Raw genomic sequence first — 24,224 nt, forward strand, 5'->3', positions numbered from 1 at the left:
AAGAAAAATTTGTTATTAGTAGGCAAATTAGAATAAGACAAGTGTACATAATTTCTCTTTCCTGCCATTTTTTATTCTTTAGATATAAGTGTATATATACATGTATAGTAACATTGATGAAATACATAGAGAAAATTTTTCAATTCATTCTTCACTTTGTACATGGTATCAGAGCAATAAGCTCGATCCAACATTTCAATCATCTAGTTCATTTACATCAAATTCATTTTCATAATCAGTAAACTAAGATGCCTGAAACAACTATCACTGGAGATACCAGTAAATTTGCATAGACAGCCAACTATGATGTCAATCCTCTTTATCATCTTAACAATTCTGATTCTCCTGGGATAACTCTAGTCAACACTATGTTTGATAGAAGAGGATATCCAGGATGGAAGAGATCTAATCTATTGTCTTTATCAGCGAAGAAGAAACTTGATTTCATCAATGGAGCATGTCAATCTCCAGATATGAAGTCTTCGGATCATGAACAATGGAGTTGTGTCAATGACATGGTGATATTTTGGATTCTGAATGCTCTCTCTAAGGATATTGTAGACAGTGTAATATACTCTAAACCTGCAAAAGAGCTTTGGGATAGTCTGGAGTAGATATTTGGAAGATCAAATAATACTAAGCTTTATCATCTGCAGAAAGAGCTATCAGTATTAGTATAGGGTACCAGTGACACTACAGGATACTTAAACTCAAACGACTGTGGGATGAATTGGATACTTTAAATATTCTCATATGTTGTTCATGTATTTGTGAAGTAAAAGCAAAGTTAACTAAGTCACTTGAAGACCAGAGGTTGATTTAATTCTCAATGGGTTTGAATGACATTTATGCACAAGCAAAAAGGAAATATACTCATGATGAACCCTTTGCCTACAATGGATGTTGCCTATTCACTTCTTTTGCAAGATGAAAATCAAAGAGAGGTTTATGAAAATGCACATTTCAACTCTGATTCAATTTCATTCATGGCAGCTGGAGAGGCCAAGCAGCCTAATGCCCAACTTTTAGCTGATTTTGCAGCTTTTATGGTCACAGGACAGGGGAGAAATTTTGAGAAAACAGAAATCAAGCACAAAAAGGAGAAATCATGTCACCTAAATATAACAATTTAGGACATAAATTTACTAAATCTCAGCAGATATTTAAGGGAAAGAAGAAGTACAATCCAAATGTATTTTGTACTTATTGTGGAAAAACAAGACATACACAGGAAGACTGCTACAGAATCATTGGATTTCCAAAAAGTTTTGAATTTACCAATCTCAAAGGTTATCAAACTCAGATAAAGGGTAATGCAGTTTTAGCACATAAAGAGCATGAGAATGCAGGAGGATAAAGTACTGAACACAACAATATCAACTATGGGCAGCAACTCAATAAGGAACAAGTTGTAGAAATGATGAGCATGTATAAGCAGGCAAAGTTGGCACAGCCAGGAAACTCAGGAATCAATGCTAATACAGTTGCTGGTACTATTCTAAAATACTTAGTTTCAGTGTTTACTACTCTAAATTCAGATACCTGGATCATTGATTCAGGTGCTTCATAGCACATGTGTTTTGATCCCAACTCTTTTTGGTTTCTAAATCACATTCATGTACCTTTGAACATCAATTTACCTAATTCTTTCAAAGTGGTTATTACTCATATAGGAAGTGTTTCTATTCTGCCAAGTCATGTCTTGAACAATGTGCTACATGTTTCATATTTCAAATACAATCTATTGTCAGTTCATAGGTTTTATATTCAGTTCAAATATGATGTCCTATTCACATATGTTAGGTGTGCATTGCAGGGCCTTTCAATGAAGAGTCCACAAGCTTTTGGTGAATTTAGAGAGGGACTCTACATGTTGGAACCAAGTAGTCTTAAGTCTAAGGGTCTATTCAGTATTAATATATCTTTTCAAAAAGGAAGAAATTTCATTTGAGAGTCTGTGTCTTTTTCTAGTCCAGTTCATGTTAATGCTACTCCTGATATTAAGCTTTGGCATGTAAGGTTGGGACATCTTCCATTTTCAGCAATGAAACATTTAGATTTCTTTCATTATGACTCAAGTTCTGAATTTATTTATGATGTTTGTCCTAAGGCTAAACAGACAAAGAATCATTTTCCTGTCAGCACCATTAAATCCAAACATATTTTTGATCTCATACATGTAGAAACATGGGGACCTTATAAGTCCAATACCTATAATGGATTCAGATATTTTCTCACTATAGTAGATGACTATAGTAGAGGAACATGAATATTCTTATTATGTGCTAAGAGAAATACTTTTCCTACGCTTAAATCTTTTCTGTCCATGGTTGAGAGACAGTTCAATGTAAAAGGGAGAATGATAAGTTCTGACAATGCACTAGATATGAGGAAAGGCACACAAGAGACAACTTTTCTAGTTGTTTACCTCAAAAATACGAGTAACATTTTAATTTGATTAGTGGTTTTAAAGATATGTGATTTAGTTCAATACCAATTAATAATCAAGAAATATGAAGTAGAAATGAAAGATAGAAGTGAATGAAAGCAATGTTATTCAGCAGTAGTGACCTCGAGGTGGCTTAGGTCAATAAGATCAATAAAGCAAGAAAAGTAAAGTAAGAACAGTAGAGCTAAAGGGTAATTCTGATGAATAGTAGACAAAAGGTAGAGAGTATATTCTTTTCTCAATGAATAGATGATATTACAAATGATTGCGGTCCTCTTTATATAATAGGTGAACCCTAAATAAGGAATATTCCTGGTACAACTGTCTAACTGCCTAGTGCGGAATCGTACAATCTTATTCTGGGATTTGCGCCATGATCTAAGGGACGTGACAAGAATCTAGCTTATTCCGATATAAATTCATAACAGTATTATTCCGGGGTCGAGCATACTCGACCTTGGTATGTATCGTGCTCTGCTTCGAGCTCGGGTTTGGTCCTTCGAGCTCGAACTCGACCTTGCCTGGACTCGGAATTCGAACGACCTCTCAAGTGTCACAACCCAGAATCCACTAAGGGTCGCGATGGAGCCAGACACCGCTGTCAGGCAAGCCAACCAAAATACTTAATTAAATTCTCGTTTTAATAATTTTGAAAACTATAATTTTCCTTCAGTTTTTACTAGAAAAAGGTAATCATTTCAAATTAAATATAAATGTTAAGAAGTTAATACAAGATACCCCATAATAATCCCAGAACCCGGTGTCACAAGTGTATGAGCATTGACTAGGGAATGAAATAAAGTACAATAGTTGTCCGGAATACAATTGGACAAGAATGAGATAATACAGTACATTACTCTGAGGGAGACTCTACTGGCTGCGGATCGTCTCGCAAGATGCAACTCACCTAAGTCCCGTATCAACCATTCCGCTATTCTACTAAGCCGCTAGCCACACATGAACCTGTGCAACAAAAATACACAACAAGTGTAGTATGAGTATGAAAACAATGTGTACCCACTAAGTATCCCGTCTAATCTCGAAGAAGTAGAGACGAGAGGTCGACTTCGACACTTACTAGTGGTCCAATAATAATATTCCAATAATATAGTAAATCATGAATTTTCATAAAGATGGTTGTAACTCAATAGCATGAAGCAAGTAAGCAATTCTTTCATTAATAGGAATTCCTAAATTCATTTTTCATCATTTATACATTTATCTCAAGCCAGGGAGAGCAAATATCAAAATTTATAAATCTCAAGCAAGCATTACAAGCATGCGTAAAACATGTCGAGGACGTACGATCCGATCCAACAATATTTAAACTGTGTACTGCCAGAGGGTCTAATGGCGCGAACCATAGATGTATCTATTATCTCGATCGCGAATCATACATGCGACGCGGTCAACATAAATAAACAAGCACCCTGCTCGCGAATCATACATGCAACGCGGACACACATAGATACACATATTCAAACAACCAATTAGGAATTTATCAAGGAACATTTATCCAAGGAAAAGCTGATTCTCTTTTAATGATAAAGAAAGTGAAGTTTAATCGTTTTGGAAATTCATTTACTAATTTGATATGCTTTAAGCAATTCAAAATGTCAATAAGATTACAAATATTCCAAGTATAGCATGTTTTTGGGTCCTAGACTACCCGGACTTAAACATAATAGTAACTACGCATGGACTCTCGTCACCTAGTGCGTACGTAGCCCCTACAAATAGAAGCACATAACCAATTATTTCACATATGGGAACAGTTCCCTCTTACAAGGTTAGAAAGGAGACTCACCTTACTCCGAAGTTCAATAATCGGCTTCCAAGCCCTTCTGACTACTCAAATCGATGCCCAACGCTCCAAAATTAGCCAAATAACGGGCAAACCAATGAAAATACACCCTAATAATTATAACAATTCAATTTATATAAAATCTCAACTCCGCTAGAAAAGTTGACGAAATCACCCCCGGCACACGTGCCCGAATTCCGAATTTTTTTGAAGATAAACTTTACCCACAACCTCACGAATTCAAATATATAATTTACTCTCAATTTCATACCCAAAATCGTGGTCAAAATCCAAAAATACAAATTCTAGGTCTTTCCACCAAAACCCCATGTTTCTACTAATTTTCATACTTTAATCCGTAATAATATTAAGTATTTAAATCACAAGGGGTGGAAGTAACTTACCTCATGCTTGATGATGAAATCCCCCACTTCAAAGGCTCCAAAATCGCCCAACCAAGAAACAAAATGAAGGATAATGGGCCAAATCCCGATTTTTAAAGAACTCACTACCTCTAGCATTTTCGCACATGTAGTCACTTGACCGATTCTGCTATCCCGCAGGTGTGGCCCCCACTACCACTTCTGCGGTCTTCTTCCGCTTCTGCGATCAGCTCTCTCGCTTCTGCGCTTGCGCAAATGCGGCCAATACCCCGCATCTGCGATCCTTCCCTTGGCTGCCCAATTCCGCTCCTACGACTCCCACTCTGCTTCTATAGCTCCGCACCTGCGGCCACAACCTCGCAGGTGCGGTTACACTAGATATAAGCTGCCTCATTTTTTCTACAAATTCAAAGTTAGATTCTGTGATGACCCGACCAGTCGTCTCATGAGTTACCGCTCCATTTCCCCCATTTCTGTTTCTTTATGCTTTGTATATCTGTGTTTTGTGATATTGGGTTGGTTGGATTGAGTTCGAAAAGGATTTGGTAAGGGTTGAGACACTTAGTCTCTTTTAAGGGAGCTTAAGTCGGAAAAGTCAACCGGATGTTGACTTATGTATTAGAGGGATCGAATGTGAGTTCCGATGGTTCGGTTATCTTTGGGAGGTGATTTATGACTTAGGGGCGTGATCGGAATGAATTTTGGAGGTTCATAGTAGATTTAGGCTTGAATTGGCGAAGTTGATATTTTGACGATTTCCGGTTGGTAGGCGAGATTTTGATATAGGGGTCGGAATGGAATTCCGAGAGTTGCAGTAGTTCCGTTGTGTGATTTGGGATGTGTGTGCAAAATTTCAGGTCATTCGGACGTGGTTGGTTGGGTTTTCGATCGAAAGCGTAATTTGGAAAATTTTAGGAAATTTGGCTTGAATCCGAGGTGTTTTGGGTGATTTAATGTTGTTTGAGGTATTTTGGTGATTGGAACAAGTTTGAATAAGGTATTGGGTTATGTTTGTGCTTTTGGTTGAGGTCCCGAGGGTCTCGGGGTGATTTCGGATGGTTAACGGAGAAGTTGGAATTTTGTTGCAGCAGTTGAATTTGCTGCTTCTGGTATTTTTGCACCTGCGGATTGGGGACTGCAAGTGCGGCGCCGCATAAGCGGAGAGGTGGTCGTAGAAGAGAAAATTGGTCAGGTGAGCTGAGACCACAGAAGCGGTCGCAGATGCAATAATATGGTCGCAAATGCGGTTTAGGCTGGATTAGTGATTTCCGCAGAAGTGGAGGATTTAACCGCAAATGCGGTACCGCAGATGCGGGTGTCCTTGGGCAGAATGTATATAAGTCTTCCTTTGCGATTTTTGAAGGTTTTCACCATTTTTAAACATGGATTCGGGAGCTTTGGGCGATTTTGAAGAGAGAAATCAAGGATACTTTGTTAAGGTAAGGATTTTGGACCTAAAACACATTTCTATGGTAGTATTTCATGGACTAAGGCTATAACAAAAGGAATTAAAGGGCTAAAAATGAGGGATTATGGCTTGAGTTTAAGAAGCCTTTAAATGAGGATTTGAGGGGTGATTTGGACTCCGATTTTAGTATTTTTGATATGCATACACTCGTGGGGAGATAAGGAATCTATTGATGTAAAAATTATCAAATTCTGAGACGTGAGCCGGGGGGTCGGATTTTGGTAATTTCGGGATTTGTGCCCTTTATTGATTGTTTTCGCTTGGGCTTCGTTCCCTTAGCATATTTTGACGTGTTCGTACTGATTTTGGATAGATTTGACATGCATGGAGGCCGATTCGAGGGGCAAATGTATCGCGAGCTAGAGCTTTGACCGGTTCGAGGTGAGTAATAATTGTAAATGATGTTTTAAGGGTTTGAAACCCCGGATTGCACATCGTAGTGCTATATTGAGGTGAGGCACGAGCGTGGGGTCGTGTACTATTAAGGATTGTGACTTGGTCCGTCCCGATTGATGATTTTACCGCGTATTTGATTGAAAACTATTTGCTATCATCTTTATTTGGGATGAATGCCATATTTGAGCCTAGTACCAACTATTTGAACCCTTTGGGAATTTTTACTGGTATTTCCTCATTATTTTGACTTTATACTTGAACTCAGTCATGTTATTTTCCACTGTTTTCGTACTCAGCCATGTTTACTCAGTTTTAATACTTAAAATATATTTTTAAATGATGTTTGGGCTGAGAAACACTATTTTACTATTGCCCGAGTGGCTTGTGAGGATTTTTGACTGAGTGAGGTCGAGGGCCTATATTATGAGGAAACATTTGATACTGATTATAAGGCCGAGGGCCTGAGATATGTACTCCACAAGGTGGCTTGATTGATATGAGGTCGAGGGCATAGTGATGATGCCACGAGGTGGCTTGATATTGCGGTTGGGCCGTAAGGGGCCCCTCTAGGAGTCTGCACACCCCTATTGAGCGCGGGTACCCATTGTGATGTGAGATAGAGCCTGAGGGGCTGGTATCGTTCTATGTGATTGCCCGAGGGGCTGGTACTATTCTGAGATGTTGCCGAGGGGCTGATTTGTTGACACTGTGCCCGAGGGGCGAGCCTTTATGTGGTTACTTTTCATAATTGACTGTCAATTACCTGCTTAATTATTGAAAAAGGCTTTTTCATGAAACTACATTTGAGTTAAAGGAGTTTACCTATCTTTCACTGATTTACTGATTTTAAATGGTTTTACTGCTTCATTATAGAATGCTTTATGCCTTAAGTGATTTCTTGCTTTCAGTTTTTATTTACATTTGTTACTCACTGAGTTGGAGTACTCACTTTACTCCCTGCACCCCTGTGTGCAGATTCAGGCGTTGCTAATCCTGCCAGTGTGAGTTGAGAGCTCTCGGCAGACATCTGAAGTTCACGAGGTAGCTGTTTGACGTCCTCAGCCCCGTGTCTCTACTCCTTTATCACTTCTATATATTTTCAGATAGTTGTACTAGTTTATTGACTTAGCGGATTTGTATTATGACTTATAGATGCTCATGCCTAGTGACACCCCGATTAGGGCTATGTATGGTGTTCTTCCGTGTATCTATGTTATCATGGTTATTTCGGATTTATTTTATCATGTTTAGACCGTTTCTTAAATGCTTAACTATCAAAAATTGGAAAATGGGGAGTGTCAGCTGGCCTTGTCTTCACGAGCGGCGCTATCACGACCAGGTCCGGGTTAGGGTCGTGACAAGTTGGTATTAGAGCCTAGGTTACATAAGTCTCACGAGTCATGAGTAGGTTTAGTAGAGTCTCACGGATCGGTACAGAGACGTTTGTATTTATCCTCGAGAGGCTGCAGAACCTTTAGGAAAAACTTCATATTCTTGAAATTCTTGTCGTGCGAACTTGTTGATCCGAGTACTAAACTCCTATTATTCTATTCTCTCACAGATGGTGAGGACATATGCTACTGGATAGGATGGACAACCACCAGTGCCACCAGCTGTGGCCACCAGAGGCCGAGGACGCGATCGTGGTCGTGGTAGAGGCAGAGCAGCGAGGGCAGCCCCTATAGATCCACCAACTGTCCCAGTTCAGGATTAGGTCCCAGTTATGGACAATCCTGCAGCACCAGCTCAGGCACCAGCTATGCCCATTGTGATTCCGGGTCTTTAGGAGGCCTTGGCTCAGATCTTATCAGTTTGCACTAGCCTAGCTCAGGTGGTTTCAGCCACTACAACCGCAGCTACTTCTCAGGCCGGGGGAGGCAATCAGACTCCCGCCGCTCGCACACCTGAGCAGGTCGTGCAGGGACTTCAGACGCCGGGGGCGCATCCATCCCAGCCGGTTGCAGCTGCTCAGGACTATGTAGTTCCTGTCATGTCGGAGGATGAGCAGTGTAGGTTGGAGAGGTTTGGTAGATTACAGCCTCCAATCTTCAATGGCGTAGAGGGCAAGGATGCCTAGGGCTTTTTGGATAAGTGTCAGAGGATGCTTCGTACTGCAGGTATTCTGGAGACCAGCGGGGTCTCTTTCACTACTTATCAGTTTTCAGGAGTTGTTTTCACTTGGTGGGAGGATTTTGAGAGGCGTAGGCCTGTTGGTGCAGCACCCCTTTCCTGGCAACAGTTCTCTGTTCTCTTTCTGGAGAAGCATGTGCCGCAGTCTCATAGAGAGGAGCTGCATAGGCAGTTTGAGTGGTTGCGTCAGGGGGAGATGACCGTGTCGCCGTATGAGTTGAGGTTCTCCGAGTTAGCTTGTCATGCCATTTGGTTGGTTCTGACAGATAGGGCGAGGATTATGAGGTTTGTTGATGGTCTTGCTTATTAACTCCGTATTCTCATGACCAGGGAGAGGGTATCTGGTGCTATGTTAGAGGAGGTTGTGGATATTGCCAATGAGATTAAGCTTGTTCGTCGCCAAGAGCGGGAGGAGAGGGAGGACAAGAGGCCTCGAGGATCTGGTAGTTACAGTGGTGCTCCTTCGAGGGGTTAGTTTCAGCACGACAGAGGCCGTCCATTCAGGCATGCTCAGCCTGCTCGCCCAGGTTATCGTAGAGCATCGCCGGGTCATGGTTATCACGATTCTCATCAGAGCCAGTCATCACTTAGTACCCTTCCAGCTTAGAGTTCGTCCTATGCTCCATCAGTGCATGGCTATTCTATACCGAGTGCATCTGCTAGTCACTCTGTTGCGAGGGGTTCCCTTCAGTCCCCTTCTTTAGCACTTGGGAGTTGTTATGAGTGTGGTGAGATGGGCCATATGTGGAGGCAATGCCCTCATCGTTATGCTAGTTCATCTCAGCTGAGAGGTCAGTTATCGGCTTCAACGCCAGTTTCTTCACCACCACCCGCTCAACTAGCTAGGGGTGGGGGTCAGTCAGATAGGGGTCGCCCTAGAGGGGGAGGTCGATCAGGGGGCGGTCAGGCCCATTTCTATGCACTTCCATGCAGACCTGATGTTATTGCTTCAGATATTATCATTACAGGTATTATTTCAGTCTGCCACAGAAATGCCTCTGTATTATTTGATCCCGATTCCACCTTTTCTTATGTGTCCTCGTATTTTACTCGTTATTTGGGTATGCCATGTAAGTTTCTTGCTTCACCTGTTCATGTATCTATCCCGGTGGGCGATACTGTTGTTGTACACCGTGTGTACCGATCATGTGTGGTAACTATTGGGGGTCTGGAGACCCGTGTGGATCTTTTATTATTGTGTATGGTAGATTTCAATTTCATTTTGGGCATAGATTGGCTATCTCTGTATCGTGCTATTCTGTACTGTCATGCTAAGACAGTCACGTTGGCTATGCCGGGTGTGCCACGGATCGAGTGGCGAGGTGTGACTGATTATGTTCCCAGTAGAGTAATCTCATTCCTAAAAGCCTAGCGTATGGTTGGGAAGGGCTGTCTTTCGAATCTAGCCTTTGCGAGGGATTTGATGTTGAGACTCCCAGTATTGATTCTGTTCTAGTTGTGAGGAATTTTCTCGATGTGTTTCCTGCAGACCTGTCGGCATGCCACCGGACAAGGATATTAATTTTGGTATTGACCTGGTGCCGAGCACTCAACCCATTTCTATGCTGCCGTATCGTATGGCACCAGCGGAGTTGAAGGAATTAAAAGAACAGCTTCAGGAACTCCTTGATAAAGGGTTCATTCGGCCTAGTATGTCACCTTGGGGTGCGGCGGTCCTATTTGTGAAGAAGAAGGATGACACTATGAGAATGTGCATTGATTATAGGCAATTGAACAAAGTAACAATTAAGAACAAATATCCTTTGCCTTGCATTGATGATTTATTCGACCAACTTCAGGGAGCGAGAGTGTTCTCCAAGATTGATCTCCGCTCAGGTTATCACCAGTTGAAGATTAGGGACTTGGATATTCTTAAGACAACTTTTAGGACCCAATATGGTCATTATGAGTTCTTGGTGATGTCTTTCGGGCTTACTAATGCCCCAGCAACGTTCATACATTTGATGAACAGTATGTTTCGACCTTATCTTGATTCGTTCATGATTGTTTTCATTGATGGTATTCTGGTGTACACGTAGTCAGGAGGAGCATGCGGAGCATTTGAGAGTGGTGTTGCAGAGATTGAGAGAGGAGAAGCTTTATGCAAAATTCTCCAAGTGTGAGTTTTGGTTCGGTTCAATGGCTTTCTTGGGGCACGTGGTGTCCAATGAGGGTATTTAGGTTGATCAGAAGAAGATAGAGGCGGTTCAGAGTTAGCCTAGACCGTCCTCAGCCACTGAGATTCGTAGTTTTCTTGGTTTGGCAGATTATTATCGCCATTTTGTTCAGGGATTTTCATCTATCGCATCGCTCTTGACCAAGTTGACTCAGAAGGGTAATTCATTTGTATGGTCGGACGAGTGTGAGGAGAGCTTTCAGAAGCTCAAGACAGCTTTGACCACAGCTCCAGTGTTGGTTTTGCCATCAGCTTCAGGTTCATATACCGTGTATTGTGATGCTTCGTGGGTTGGGATTGGCTATGTATTGATGTAGGAGGGTAGAGTTATTGCTTATGCCTCTCATCAGTTGAAGCCTCATGAGAAAACTAACTCGTTCATGATTTAAAGTGCTGCCATAGTTCATGCATTGAAGATTTGGAGGCATTACTTGTATGGCGTATCTTGTGAGGTGTTCACTGATCATCGCAGTCTTCAACATTTGTTCAAGCAAAAGGATCTTAATTTGAGGCAGTGGAGATGGTTGGAGTTTCTTAAGGATTATAATATCACTATACTGTACCATCCAGGAAAGGCCAATGTTGTGGCTAATGCTTTGAGCCGAAAGGCAGTGAGTATGGGGAGTTTGGCATATATCCCAGTTGTGGAGAGACCTCTTGCAGTTGATGTTCAGTCCTTGGTCAATCAGTTTGTGAGATTGGATATTTCGGAGCCCAGTCGGGTATTGGCTTGTGTGGTTTCTCGGTCTTCCTTATATGATCGCATCAGAGAGCGCCAGTATGATGATCCGCATTTGCTTGACTTAAGGACAGAGTTTAGCATGATGATGCTAGAGATGTGACCATTGGTGATGATAGGGTGTTGAGGATGCAAGGTCGGATTTGTGTGCCCAATGTGGATGGGCTTCGAGAGTTGATTCCGGAGGAGGCCCATAGCTCGCGGTATTCCATTCATCCGGGTGCCACAAAGATGTATTAGGATTTGAGGTAGCACTATTGGTGGATAAGAATGAAGAAAGATATTGTGGGATTTGTGGCTCGGTGTCTAAATTGTCAGCAGGTGAAATATGAGCATCAGAGACCGGGTGGCTTGATTCAGCAGATGGTTATTCCGGAGTGGAAGTGGGAGAGGATCACTATGGACTTTGTTGTTGAAATTCCACGGACTTTGATAAAGTTCGATGCTATTTGGGTGATTGTGGATTGTTGACCAAGTCTACGCACTTCATTCTTGTGTGTACTACCTATTCTTCAAATCAGTTAGCAGAGATCTATATCCAGGAGATTTTTCGTTTGCATGGTATCTCAGTTTCTATCATTTCAGATAAGGGCACTCAGTTTACATCGCAGTTTTGGAGGTTTGTGAAGCGAGAATTGGGTACTCAGGTTGAGTTGAGCACACCTTTTCACCCTCAGACGGACGGGCAGTCCGAGTGCTCTATTCAAATATTGGAGGACATGTTGCATGCTTGTGTCATTGATTTCGGAGGGTCATGGGATCAGTTTCTACCTCTTACAGAGTTTGCTTATAACAACTACTAGTCGAGTATTTAGATGGCTCCATATGAGGCTTTGTATGAGAGGCAGTGTAAATCTCGAGTTGGTTGGTTCGAGCCCGGCGAGGCTAGGCTATTAGGGACTGATTTGGTGCAGGATGCTTTGGAGAAGGTGAAGGTGATTCAGGAGAGGCTTCGTACAACGCAGTCAAGGCAAAAGAGTTATTCTGACAGGAAGGTTCGAGATGTGTCCTGCATAGTTGGTGATAAGGTTCTATTGAAGGTTTTGCCCATGAAGGGTGTTATGAGATTTGGGAAGAAAGGTAAATTGAGTCCTCGATTCATTGGGCCTTTTGAGGTGCTTCGGAGGATTGAGGAGGTGGCTTATGAGCTTGCTTTGCCACCCAGCTTGTCGAGTGTGCATCCGGTATTTTACGTTTCTATGCTCCGGAAGTATATTGGGGATCCGTCTTATGTTTTGGATTTCAGCACGGTTCAGTTGGACGAGGATTTAACTTATGATGTGGAGCCAGTAACTATTTTGGGTCGTTAGGTTTGAAAGTTGAGGTCAAAGGATATAGCTTCAGTGAAAGTGTAGTGGAGGGGTCGGACCGTGGAGGAGGCTACCTGGGAGACCGAGTGGGAGATGCGGAGCAGATATCCTCACCTATTTGATGCTTCAGGTATGTTTTTTGATTCGTTCGCGGACGAACGCTTGTTTAAGTAGGGGAGGATGTGACGACCCGACCAGTCGTCTCATGAGTTACCGCTCCGTTTCCCCCATTTCTATTTCTTTATGCTTTGTTTATCCATGTTTTATGATATTGGGTTGGTCGGATTGAGTTCGGAAAGGATTTGGTAAGGGTTGATACACTTAGTCTCTTTTAAGGGAGCTTAAGTCGGAAAGGTCAACCGGATATTGACTTATATATTAGAGGGCTCGAATGTGAGTTCCGATGGTTCGGTTATCTTTGGGAGGTGATTTATGACTTAGGGGCATGATCAGAATGAATTTTGGAGGTTCATAGTAGATTTAGGCTTGAATTGGCGAAGTTGATATTTTGGCAATTTCCGGTTGGTAGGCGAGATTTTGATATAGGGGTAGGAATGGAATTCCGAGAGTTAAAGAAGTTCCGTTGTGTGATTTGGGATGTGTGTGCAAAATTTCAGATCATTCGGATGTGGTTTGGTTGGGTTTTCGATCGAAAGCGTAATTTGGAAAATTTTAGGAAATTTGGCTTGAATCCGAGGTGTTTTGGGTGATTTAATGTTGTTTGAGGTATTTTGGTGATTGGAACAAGTTTGAATAAGGTATTGGGTTATGTTTGTGCTTTTGGTTGAGGTCCCGAGGGCCTCGGGGTGATTTCGGATGGTTAACGGAGAAGTTGGAATTTTGTTGCAGCAGTTGAATTTGCTGCTTCTGGTGTTTTTGCACCTACGGATTGGGGACCGCAGGTGCGGCGCCACATAAGCGGAAAGTTAGTCACAGAAGCGAAAGTTGGTCAGGTGAGCTGAGACTGCAGAAACGGTAAGGAGATCGCGTCTGCGATGTCACAGATGCAGAAATATGGTCGCAAAGGCGGTTTAGGATGGATTAGTGATTTTCGCAGAAATGGAGGATTTAATTATAAATGCGGTACCGTAGAAGCGAGTTTCGGACCGCAGATGCGGGTGTCCCTAGGCAAAATGTATATAAGTCTTCTTTCACGATTTTTGAAGGTTTTCACCATTTTTAAACATGGATTCGGGAGCTTTGGGTGATTTTGAAGAGAGAAATCATGGAGACTTCGTTAAGGTAAGGATTTTGGACCTAAAACACATTTATATGGTAGTATTTCATGGACTAAGGCTGTAATTAAAGGAATTAAAGGGCTAAAAATGGGAGATTAGGGCTTGAGTTTAAGAGACTTTTAAATGAGGATTCGAGGGGTGATTTGGACTCTGATTTTAGTATTTTTGATATGAATACACTCGTGGGGAGATAAGGAATCTATTGATGTAAAAATTATTGAATTTCGAGACGTGGGCTCGGGGTCGGGTTTTGGTAATTTCGGGATTTGTCCCCTTTAGAATTCTCTTTCCAAATCGACGTTGAACTTCCTGAAATTCATTTTGACCTCGCGTACAAGTCATAATACCTGAAGTGAAGCTGCTCATAGCCTCAAACTGCTGAACGACATACTAGAGCTCAAAATGACCGATCAGGTCGTTACATCAAGTATATAGATCTAAGGCATTCGATCTCGACCGTATACACTAGCTTCAGAAGGAATTTTGCACCAACTATCTTGTGTAGCAACTCCTCAACAAAATGGGATTGTTGAGAGGAAACATAGACATATCTTAGAGATTGCTAGAGTTTTAATGTTTCAATCGAGGCTTCCAATGTCATATTGAGGTGAATCTATTTTGACTGCCACACATCTTATCAATAGGTTACCTTCTAGTGTTCTTAATGGAAAAACACCATATGAGGTCCTATTTAAGCAAAAACCCAAGTATGATTATTTGAGGAACTTTGGGTGCCTATGTTATGCCTCTATATTAGCACAAAGAAGAGGAAAGTTTGATGAGAGGGCAACAACTTGTGTTCTGCTTGGTTACTCTCTTCAACAGAAGGGATACAAACTATGGGAGTTGTCCACAAGGAAAGTTTTTATGTCCAGGAATGTAAAGTTTCATGAAGCACATTTTTCTTTTGTTGAAATCAATACATCACACCATCCTATTTTTCCAACCTCAACTTTTACCACAGAACCTACTTATTCAACCACATCACAAGAACATTTACTACCTACTTCCTTAGAATCTGCAGTAGCAGATGTTTTCTCACTACCATCATCAAGCCCTTTATATACTCCTCATCATCATCAAGTCTCTCCTAGACCAATTCCAATTTCCCCTATCCTAGATTCACCACACACCAACTCACCTATTTCTATACCTTAGGAACCTATGCCTTTGAGAAGGTCAGGAAGGGTTTCTAATCAACCAATCTACTTGAAAGACTATGTATGTAGTATCATGTTCACATATGTAGCCACAACTTGTTTTGCTCAACCTTGCAAGCGTAGGGAATATTGTTTATCATCCCTCTCACATAATAATCAGCATGTAATGCAATCCCTTTCTACCCTAATATAACCTTATACCTTTAGCCAGGCTTGTCAACATCCAGGTTGGATAGAAGCTATGAATGTGGAAATTAAAGCTCTAGAGGATAACCACACATGGGATGTGGTTGAATTACCTAAAAGAAAAAGAACGTTACGTTGTAGATGGGTGTACAATGTAAAGCACTTATCAGATAGCAGAATTGAAAGGTTGAAGGTAATGTTAGTGGTCAGGAGAATATCCAAAGAGAAGGGATAAATTATAGTGAGACTTTCTCACTGGTGGTAAAGATGACAACCATAAGGTGTCTACTTACTATTGTATACAAGAAAGATCAGAATGTGCCTCAATTAGATGTCAACAATGTATTTCTGCATGGGGATCTACAAGAAGAGGTGTACAAGAGATTCCCAAACCTCCTAGACCGAAACATGTCTGCCTATTGAGGAAATCATTATATTATTTAAAACAGACTTCCAGGCAATGGTATGCTAGGCTTGCAGGGGCTCTAAGTTTTAAGGGATACTCTTCATCACTAAATGACTATTATTTGTTCTTTAAACATACATACAGTCTTATTTCTATCCTAGCTGTCTATGTTGGTGACATACTACTCACAGGAGATAACTTAGACGAAATTCAAAGCATCAAGGACTTTTCTGAATACTAAGTTCAAAGTCAAGAATTTGAAAAATATACATTATTTTCTAAGCATGGAAATTTTGAGAAAAAAAGCAGGATTCATTATGAGTCAAATGAAAATTACCTTAGACATGTTGAAGAAGTTTGATGTGTCTCATTTGCCTCGAGTCAGCTCCCCTTTGGATCCTTCCTCCAAGCTTCAAGCTGATAATGGACAACCTCTGCAAAATCCCACTGTATTTCATCACTTGGTCGGAGAGTTAAATTATTTAACTAATACTCGATTGAATTCTTCTTTTGCTATACTCACCCTCAGTCAATACATGCAGAAACCATGTGTTTCTCACTTCTTTGCTGCTTTACGAGTACTCAAATACCTCAGCTCTAATCTGGGTCAAGGTATTCTCATTTCATCAGAACCATCATTTTCCTTGCTAGCATTTTACAACGCTGATTAGGCGTCTTGCAAGGATTCAAGGAGGTCCGTTAGTGGTTTTTTCATAACATTGGGAGAAGCTCCTATTTACTGGAAACCAAAGAAGCAGGTATCAATTTCTTTATCTTCTGCATAATACAGATCTATGAGAAGGGTTATTACAGAACTTACGTGGTTAGTACGAGTACTTGAGGATCTCTCTGCACCAGTCACTTTACCAATTCCTCTCACTCTGATAGCAAGCAACAAGCCACGTCACCCATGACCCCGTTTTTCATGAACACACAAAACATGTCAAAATTGACTGTCATTTTGTGCGCTAATAATTTCTTTTGGGATTAATCACTCTTTCTTTTATCCCTACTAAAGCTCAGCTAGCAGACATCTTCACAAAGCCTCTTTCTGGGGATTCTCATCGTGAGATTTTGGCCAAGTTAGGGGTCACAAAGTTCCCCTCTAACTTGAGGGGGATGTTGGGAATAAGAACCCCATCTTAGTTCTGATTTTCATGGAGTTTTGCCTACAAATAGAGAAGAGGGAATGAAGAAGAAGACGTCCTAGAAGAATCTCATCTGTTCTCAGATCAAAGTGGCTATCTTCGATGTAACCTATGTTACATAGGTTGTATTCAGTGGATTATTTGGAACACGTGGAGGAGCCACAACCTTTGGATCAAGGAAATGATAGATTAATTATAGACCATTTGATAGTCTTAATACTAGAATCTTTCCTCACGTGACTAACATGTGACAGAACATAGTTAGTTGAGGAGAAAAAAATTGTTATTAGTAGGCAAATTAGAATAGAACAAATGTACATAATTTTTTTTTCATGCCATTCTTATTCTTCAGATGTAAGTGTATATATACATGTACAGTAACAGGAATGAAATACACAGAGAAAAATTTTCAATTCATTCTTCATTTCGTACAAGTATAACCAGATAAGAAGCTTAAAATGAGGTACGCATATTTTTGCGACCCAGCATAAAACAGGGCACCTTTTAATAAGCAGTGACAAAAACAATAGAACTAAAGACAATTCTAAACCAATTGGTTGCAGAAAATAATTTGTAGTAATAATCAAGTCCGACATTTTCAACCAATCATATTGCAAAGGTTTAAACTAGGTACGACAAAGATAAGTTATTCATTTGACACAATAAAGCACCCATTGGAGGAAACAAGGGAGCGTTCATTCTTTTGTAAATCTAAACAATATGAAATCTTAACTAAATCATAAGATAAGATAAAATTTGACCGTCTAGGATAGAAGATGTATTATTGATAATGAATTTGAAATAAATTGTATTGAGAAGTAATCTATATGAAACTTCTGACACTTTAGACAAAGCTAACGAGCAATGGCAATTTTCGGTCCCCATCTTTCTCAATACTCTCCACACATAATACAATGGCACATACGAATACAAGTCTAGTAATCTAGAGGCAGAATAATAGGACGATATGAGACTCTTTTCGATGTGTCACATAACTCTACCAGGTCATGAAAAGTGCTATTTGATCCATAAGTTTTCACCTTCGTCCATAAGCATTTCTTTTAAATAAATTTGTAACATAAAACTTGCAACCAAATAAATTTATACACGGACAACATAACCTTTCCTTCCTCATTTTATCTTTTCTATATCAATTATGACATAGTCATCAATTTTTAAATGAGCTCATCAAAATAAAACCAACGAACACACAAAATATCATGAATATCATATCAAATAGCCAAATAACACAATATCCAACATGCCATTAAACTATAAAGGTCAGTGGTAAAAGTTGTTTCGTGGAACTGAAAGTTTTTCTTGCCCGTAGTTGCCACAAAACACTCATAAAAGTGGTCCAAAAAAGAATTAACGGAAGAAAATACTTTAGTGTCAACCTAGTCTCCACGAAGTCTTCTGTACCGACCTTAGTTGCAACAAAAGCTACAAATTTTTGTGGCAATTGGTGTTGCCATTAAAATATTTTTTTAAGAACCTAAGCGCTGACAAATATACTAATATCGCATAAATGTATTGGAGAACCCATTAATATTGAAAGAGATACCATTAAATATATTTCTCAAACAAAAGGATATAGGAACTTTTGTAAATAAATTCATAACATATATAGTAATTGTACATATATATCTTCTATCAAAGCTGTAATTAACATAGAATCCGACTTTAACAAGCATTCATAAAAAAGAATAGAATCAATAAAAAAAATATTTGCACAAGATACAAATAACAACTTGTGAATATTTTTATTTTTTACTGCGTCTGATTATGTCAAGGTACGATACAAAACATTAGTAAAATAAATAAAAGGGGACATTGAACCTTAATCCGACGTGTTTCGGCCTTAGGAGACTTACTTCGAAAAATCGTGAGACTCGAACAAACCGATATGTGGTTCAGGAACTAGCAATTTCTTTCTTCTTTTTATGAGCACCATAAATGAGATCTCCTCGGCGTCAAACTGCTTTCTTCACCCTTGTAATTGACAAAAATCACTGGCTTATCATCAATGTTAGGATCGAAAACTCGGTTAGTGCGGAATTTAGCCAAATAATGTTATAATGACAATAACAAAGACAATACAAGTTGATAATAAATGTAATTAAAGCAGATTAAAAAATGTACAAATTTAACGTGGTTCAGTCAAGGAAACCTACGTCCACAAGCAGAGAGAAGCAATTTCACTATACCAACAAGAGTACATAAGAGAATACAAAATTAGAGCAAATACTCTAATTAGTCCCAAATACCACTAGAGAATAACCTCAAAAGATCAATCGAAAGAAAGGGTTCACGCAAGTGTTTCCCAACACTCACTCTCTTACAAAATACTCTATAATGAAAAGGAAGACAAAAGCTAGTAGAAATATTTCTACTTTTATATCTGAAAGTATGTTTGAAATGAGAGAGATGACTCTTCTTTTATAGGACCCAAACTTGGGCTCCAAGAACTAATAAAAAGAAAAAGAAAAAGAAAATCGATCAACCAATCTCTACCATACAATGATACTTTGGCTCCAAGTAAAAATATTGCTAGCCAACTCTTCTTCCAAATAGGCTTATGCCTATATGAAATGGACATCACTAGCCAAAAGATTGGTCATATTACAAATCTCCACCTTGGTCTAATTTTGGTTGATATAGTAAATTTTCTCCACCTTCTCCGCAAAAGCCCCATTGGGCAAAATCATTCTTCATAAATGTCAATCAAGTTCAGGCAAAGCTTGAACTTGGACACTGGAAGAGGTTTCGTAAACATGTCAACAGGATTGTCTCTAATATTGATCTTCCGAATAAAGACTTTTCCATCAGCAATGGTTTCCCGAATAAAATGGTACTTGATATCAATATGCTTCATGCTCTCATGATACATCTGGTCTTTAGTCAAGTGAATGACACTTTGACTATCACAAAAAATGATAATACCACCTTGGTGTAAACTGAGTTCAGCAAAGAGACCCTTCAACTATAAGGCTTCTTTGATAGCCTCGGTCACCGCCATGTATTCTGCTTCGGTAGTAGATAAAGCTACTACATTTTGTAATGCAACTTTCCAACTAATAGCGCAACCACCAATGCAAAATACATAGCCTGTTAGTGATCTTCTTTTGTAAAGATCACCTATATAATCTGAGTTTACAAAATCAACCAAAGTATTAGTATTTTTCCCGAACTCCAAACATGTGTTTGAAGTACACCTCGTAAGTATCTGATAATTCATTTTATAGCCTGCCAATGTGCTTTACAGGGCAAGCCATATATCGGCTCACCATACTTACTGTCTGCGAAATATCTGGGCGTGTCCACACTATTGCATACATAATACTGCCGACTGCACTGGAATAAGGTACATGTGTCATATACCCCTCTTCTTCTTGTGATTGAGCAGCTAATGACTTAAAATGAGCAGCAAGAGGGGTACTTACTGGTTTAGCATATTTCATGCCAAACCTCTTCAAGACTTTCTCCAAGTACTTCTTCTGGGTCAGGAATAGCCTGCTGGTTCCTTGATCTCTTTTTGATCTCCATACCAAGAATTTTCTTAGCTGCTCCTAAATCTTTCATCTCAAATTCACTTTTCAGCTGACTTTTTCAAATTGTGAATTTCTGTCAAATCCTTAGCAGCAATGAGCATGCCATCAACATATAATAATATGTATACAAATGAACCATCATTTAACTTCTGAAAGTAAACAAAACTATCATGCATGCTCCTCAAATAACCATGACCCAACATAAAGGAATCAAACCTTTTGTACCATTGTCTTGGAGACTATTTTAATCCGTACAAGGATTTCTTCAACAAGCAAACATGATCTTCTTTTCCTTCAATTTCAAATCCTTCAGGTTGATGCATGTATATTTGTTCCTCAAGTTCGCTATGTAAGAAAGCTGTCTTAACATCAAGCCGTTTTAATTCCAAATCATACATGGCAACTAAGGCAAGCAAGACACGAATAGAGCTAGGGGTGTTCATGGTTCGGTTTGGATCGGTTTTTCCCTAAAAAGAAACCAAACCAAATAAGTTGGTTTTTCAAATATTAGAACCAAACCAAACCAATTAAGTCGGTTTTTCTCGATTCAGTTTATGTCGGTTCTTCAATTTTTTTTTATTTGTTGGTTTTTTCTTAAGTATAAGACATACACTACCAAACACATATTCCGGCGACCACATTTTCAATGTAACACTATCAAATTAATTGCCCTTTGAGAAATCTATTATTTACCAAAATATATTGATGATAATTGAATCAAATAGTGATGAATAATTTAAGGATAATTTAAGGACTCAATTAAAAATATGTTATGTTTAACACGGAATGGATTCTTACACTAAACAAAAGAAAACTACTAATCAAACTAGAATGTAAAGGTAAAGAACTATATTAAATGCAAACTATTAACATTTACCATAAATTTTTTGAAACTTTGTATAACAATATACATATGTATATGTGTAATAATAAATTAAAAATAGATACTCCTATAGTCGGTTTGGTTCGGTTTTTTTCTGATTAAAACCAAAATCAAACTAAATTTGATCGAGTTTTAAAATTCAAAACCAAAACCAAACCAAACCATAAAGTATCGATTTTTTTGGTCGGTTTGGTTTGGTTTTCGATTTGGTTCGGTTTTTCGGGTTTTAATGAACACCCCTAAATAGAGCTATATTTAACAACAGATGAGGAAATATCATTAAAATCAACTCCTTGTACCTGATTATAGCCCTTCGCAACTAATCATGCCTTATACCTTGCATCTTCAACCCCTGGAATGCCATCTTTTTTCTTGAAGACCCATTGAACCAACAATTCTCTTTCCTGATGGCGGCTTCACAAGAGACCAAGTACCATTCTTGTGGAGAGACTCAATTTCTTCATTCATTGCAATTAGCTACTTGGCTGAATCAACACCAGAAACTGCTTCTGAATATTTTGATGGTTCTCCAATTTCTTCAGTTTCCCGTGCAACTAAAAAAGCAAATGAAACATAATCTCCTAACCTTAATGGTTGTTTACTTTCTCTTCTTGGTCTATGTTTGGCTATAGAATACTCATTTTCTTCTGGTTCAACTTCAGGAGTCTCAACTTTAGGAATTTCAGCTTCTCAACTTCAAGAGTTTCAACTATATTTTTCTCCAAAGTTGATGAGCTCGGCTCAGAAAGAATGTCAATCTCAACCTCCACCTGCTTCTGTATACTCTTCCCTTTATTTGTATTACAAGAAATAGAAGACTCTTTTCTAGAGGATTCATCAAAGATTACATATCTGCTAATTATAAATTTTGGTGCCATAGGATCAGGATACCATAGTCGGTATCCTTTCACCCCACCAGGGAAAATACACTTTTTAGCCCTTGACTCTAATTTTCCATCATTTACATGCATGTATGCAAGACAACTAAATATCTTTAAATCACAATAATTAGCAGGAGTACTTGACCATATTTTCTCTGGAATCTTAAAGTTCAAAGGTGCAGAAGGAGCATGATTGACAATATAACAAGCGGTAGAGATAGTTTCTTCCCAACAAGCGTTTGTCAACCCAACATTTGAAATCATGTAACGAGCCCTTTCTAAAAGAATTCTATTCATCTTTTCTTCCACACCATTTTATTGAGGTGTCATTCTCACAGTACGTTATCGAGCAATTCCTTCATTCTTGCAAAATTCGTTGAATTCATCATTACAAAATTCCAAGCCATTATCTGTTCAAAGCCGCTTAACCTGTTTTCCTATTTGCTTCTCAATCAAAACTTTCCATTGTTTGGAAGCTAAGAAAACATCACTTTGATTTTTCAGGAAATAAACCCAAACTTTCCTTGAATAATAATTAATGAAAGTTAACATACACCCGACACCACTTTTTGATGGGGTACGTGAAGAATCCCAAAGATTTGAATGAATATAATCTAAAGTACCTTTTATTTTTATGAATTGCTGGAGATTTGAAGCTGACTCTTTTCTGCTTCTCGAACACATAGTGTTTACAGAACTCCATATTTTCGGTACTTTGGCCACACAAGAGACCTCTTTTGCTGAGGATGGAAAGATCTTTTTCACTCATATGCCCCAATCGCATATGCCACACTTTGGTGATGTCAGAATTTGATTTATCTGATGTTGAAACTGCAACAACACCTGTAACAATAGATCCCAATAGAGTATACAACGTACCAGATTTGCGTGCTTTCAAGATCACAAGAGCACTATGAGAACTTTTAAAACTCCATCTTCACCTGTGTACTTACCCCCAAGAGATTCTAGAATGCCCAAAGAGATTAGATTTTTCTTTAAGTCAGGAACATATCTAACATCGGTGAGAGTTCTCATCACACCATCGTGCATTTTGATTCGGACTATACCTTTACCAATAACATTGCAGGTGTCATTTTTGTCCATCAAGACTATTCCACCTTCAACAGATTCATATGTGATAAACAAATTTCGATTGGGACACATATGATAAGAACAACCCGAATCTAAAATTCACTCATTGTTAGATTTAAAACTATTATTAGTTGCTAAAAAAAATAGTTCCCTCAGTCTCATCAACAACTAAACTTGCTTCGGTAGTTTCAATATTTTTATGCTCATTTTTCTTTTCTGTATGCTTTTCTTTGTTTTTCAATTTAAAGCATTCATAAATAATGTGACCTTTCTTATGGTAGTATTTGCACATGACATTTCGGTATCTAATTTTTGACCTTGATTTAGGTCTCTCACTATTTGAATCTTTATTATTGGATCTACCTCTTACAAACAAGCCTTCCCCTTGGTTCCCACTAGTTCCCAGTAATATCTCTATCTATTTATTCTTTTGATTTCAAAATAGATTTGATATCTTTATAAAAGATATTATCCTTTCCATAAAGCATAATATCTCTTATGTGCTTAAACGACTCGGGTAAGGAAACAAGCAATAGTACAGCTTGATCCTCTTACTTAAATTCATAAGAAGAAAAATAAAAGTATCAAGATGTGTAAGTATAGAGGTACCTTCAGCCATACGAAAAGTGTAGAGTTTTTGCTTTAGGTAAAGCCTATTTTCTATTATTCTTTTCATATACAGGGTTTTTAGTTTTTCCCATATGTCTTTGGCTGAGCTTTCTGCAGCAACTTCACGCAAAACCTCATTTGAGAGATTTAAATGATACACGTTTTTGTCTTTTTGTCAATGACGACAAACTCCTTGTTCGTCATTTTATCCGGCT

The 24,224-nt window shown here is 39.1% G+C and overlaps 1 long non-coding RNA gene across 1 annotated transcript; it reads right to left on the reverse strand.

The window, feature by feature from the left end:
* Window positions 1-3,213: 3,213 nt before the first annotated feature.
* On the reverse strand, window positions 3,214-17,149 carry LOC104219368 (uncharacterized). The gene is made up of 4 exons (XR_709243.2): window positions 16,666-17,149; window positions 16,369-16,584; window positions 16,183-16,279; window positions 3,214-3,412 (listed from the first exon to the last, which is right to left on the reverse strand). It is a non-coding gene; the product is annotated as an uncharacterized lncRNA (long non-coding RNA).
* Window positions 17,150-24,224: the final 7,075 nt, after the last annotated feature.

This window comes from Nicotiana sylvestris, chromosome 8, assembly GCF_000393655.2.
Source record: "Nicotiana sylvestris chromosome 8, ASM39365v2, whole genome shotgun sequence".
Taxonomy (NCBI): domain Eukaryota; kingdom Viridiplantae; phylum Streptophyta; class Magnoliopsida; order Solanales; family Solanaceae; genus Nicotiana; species Nicotiana sylvestris.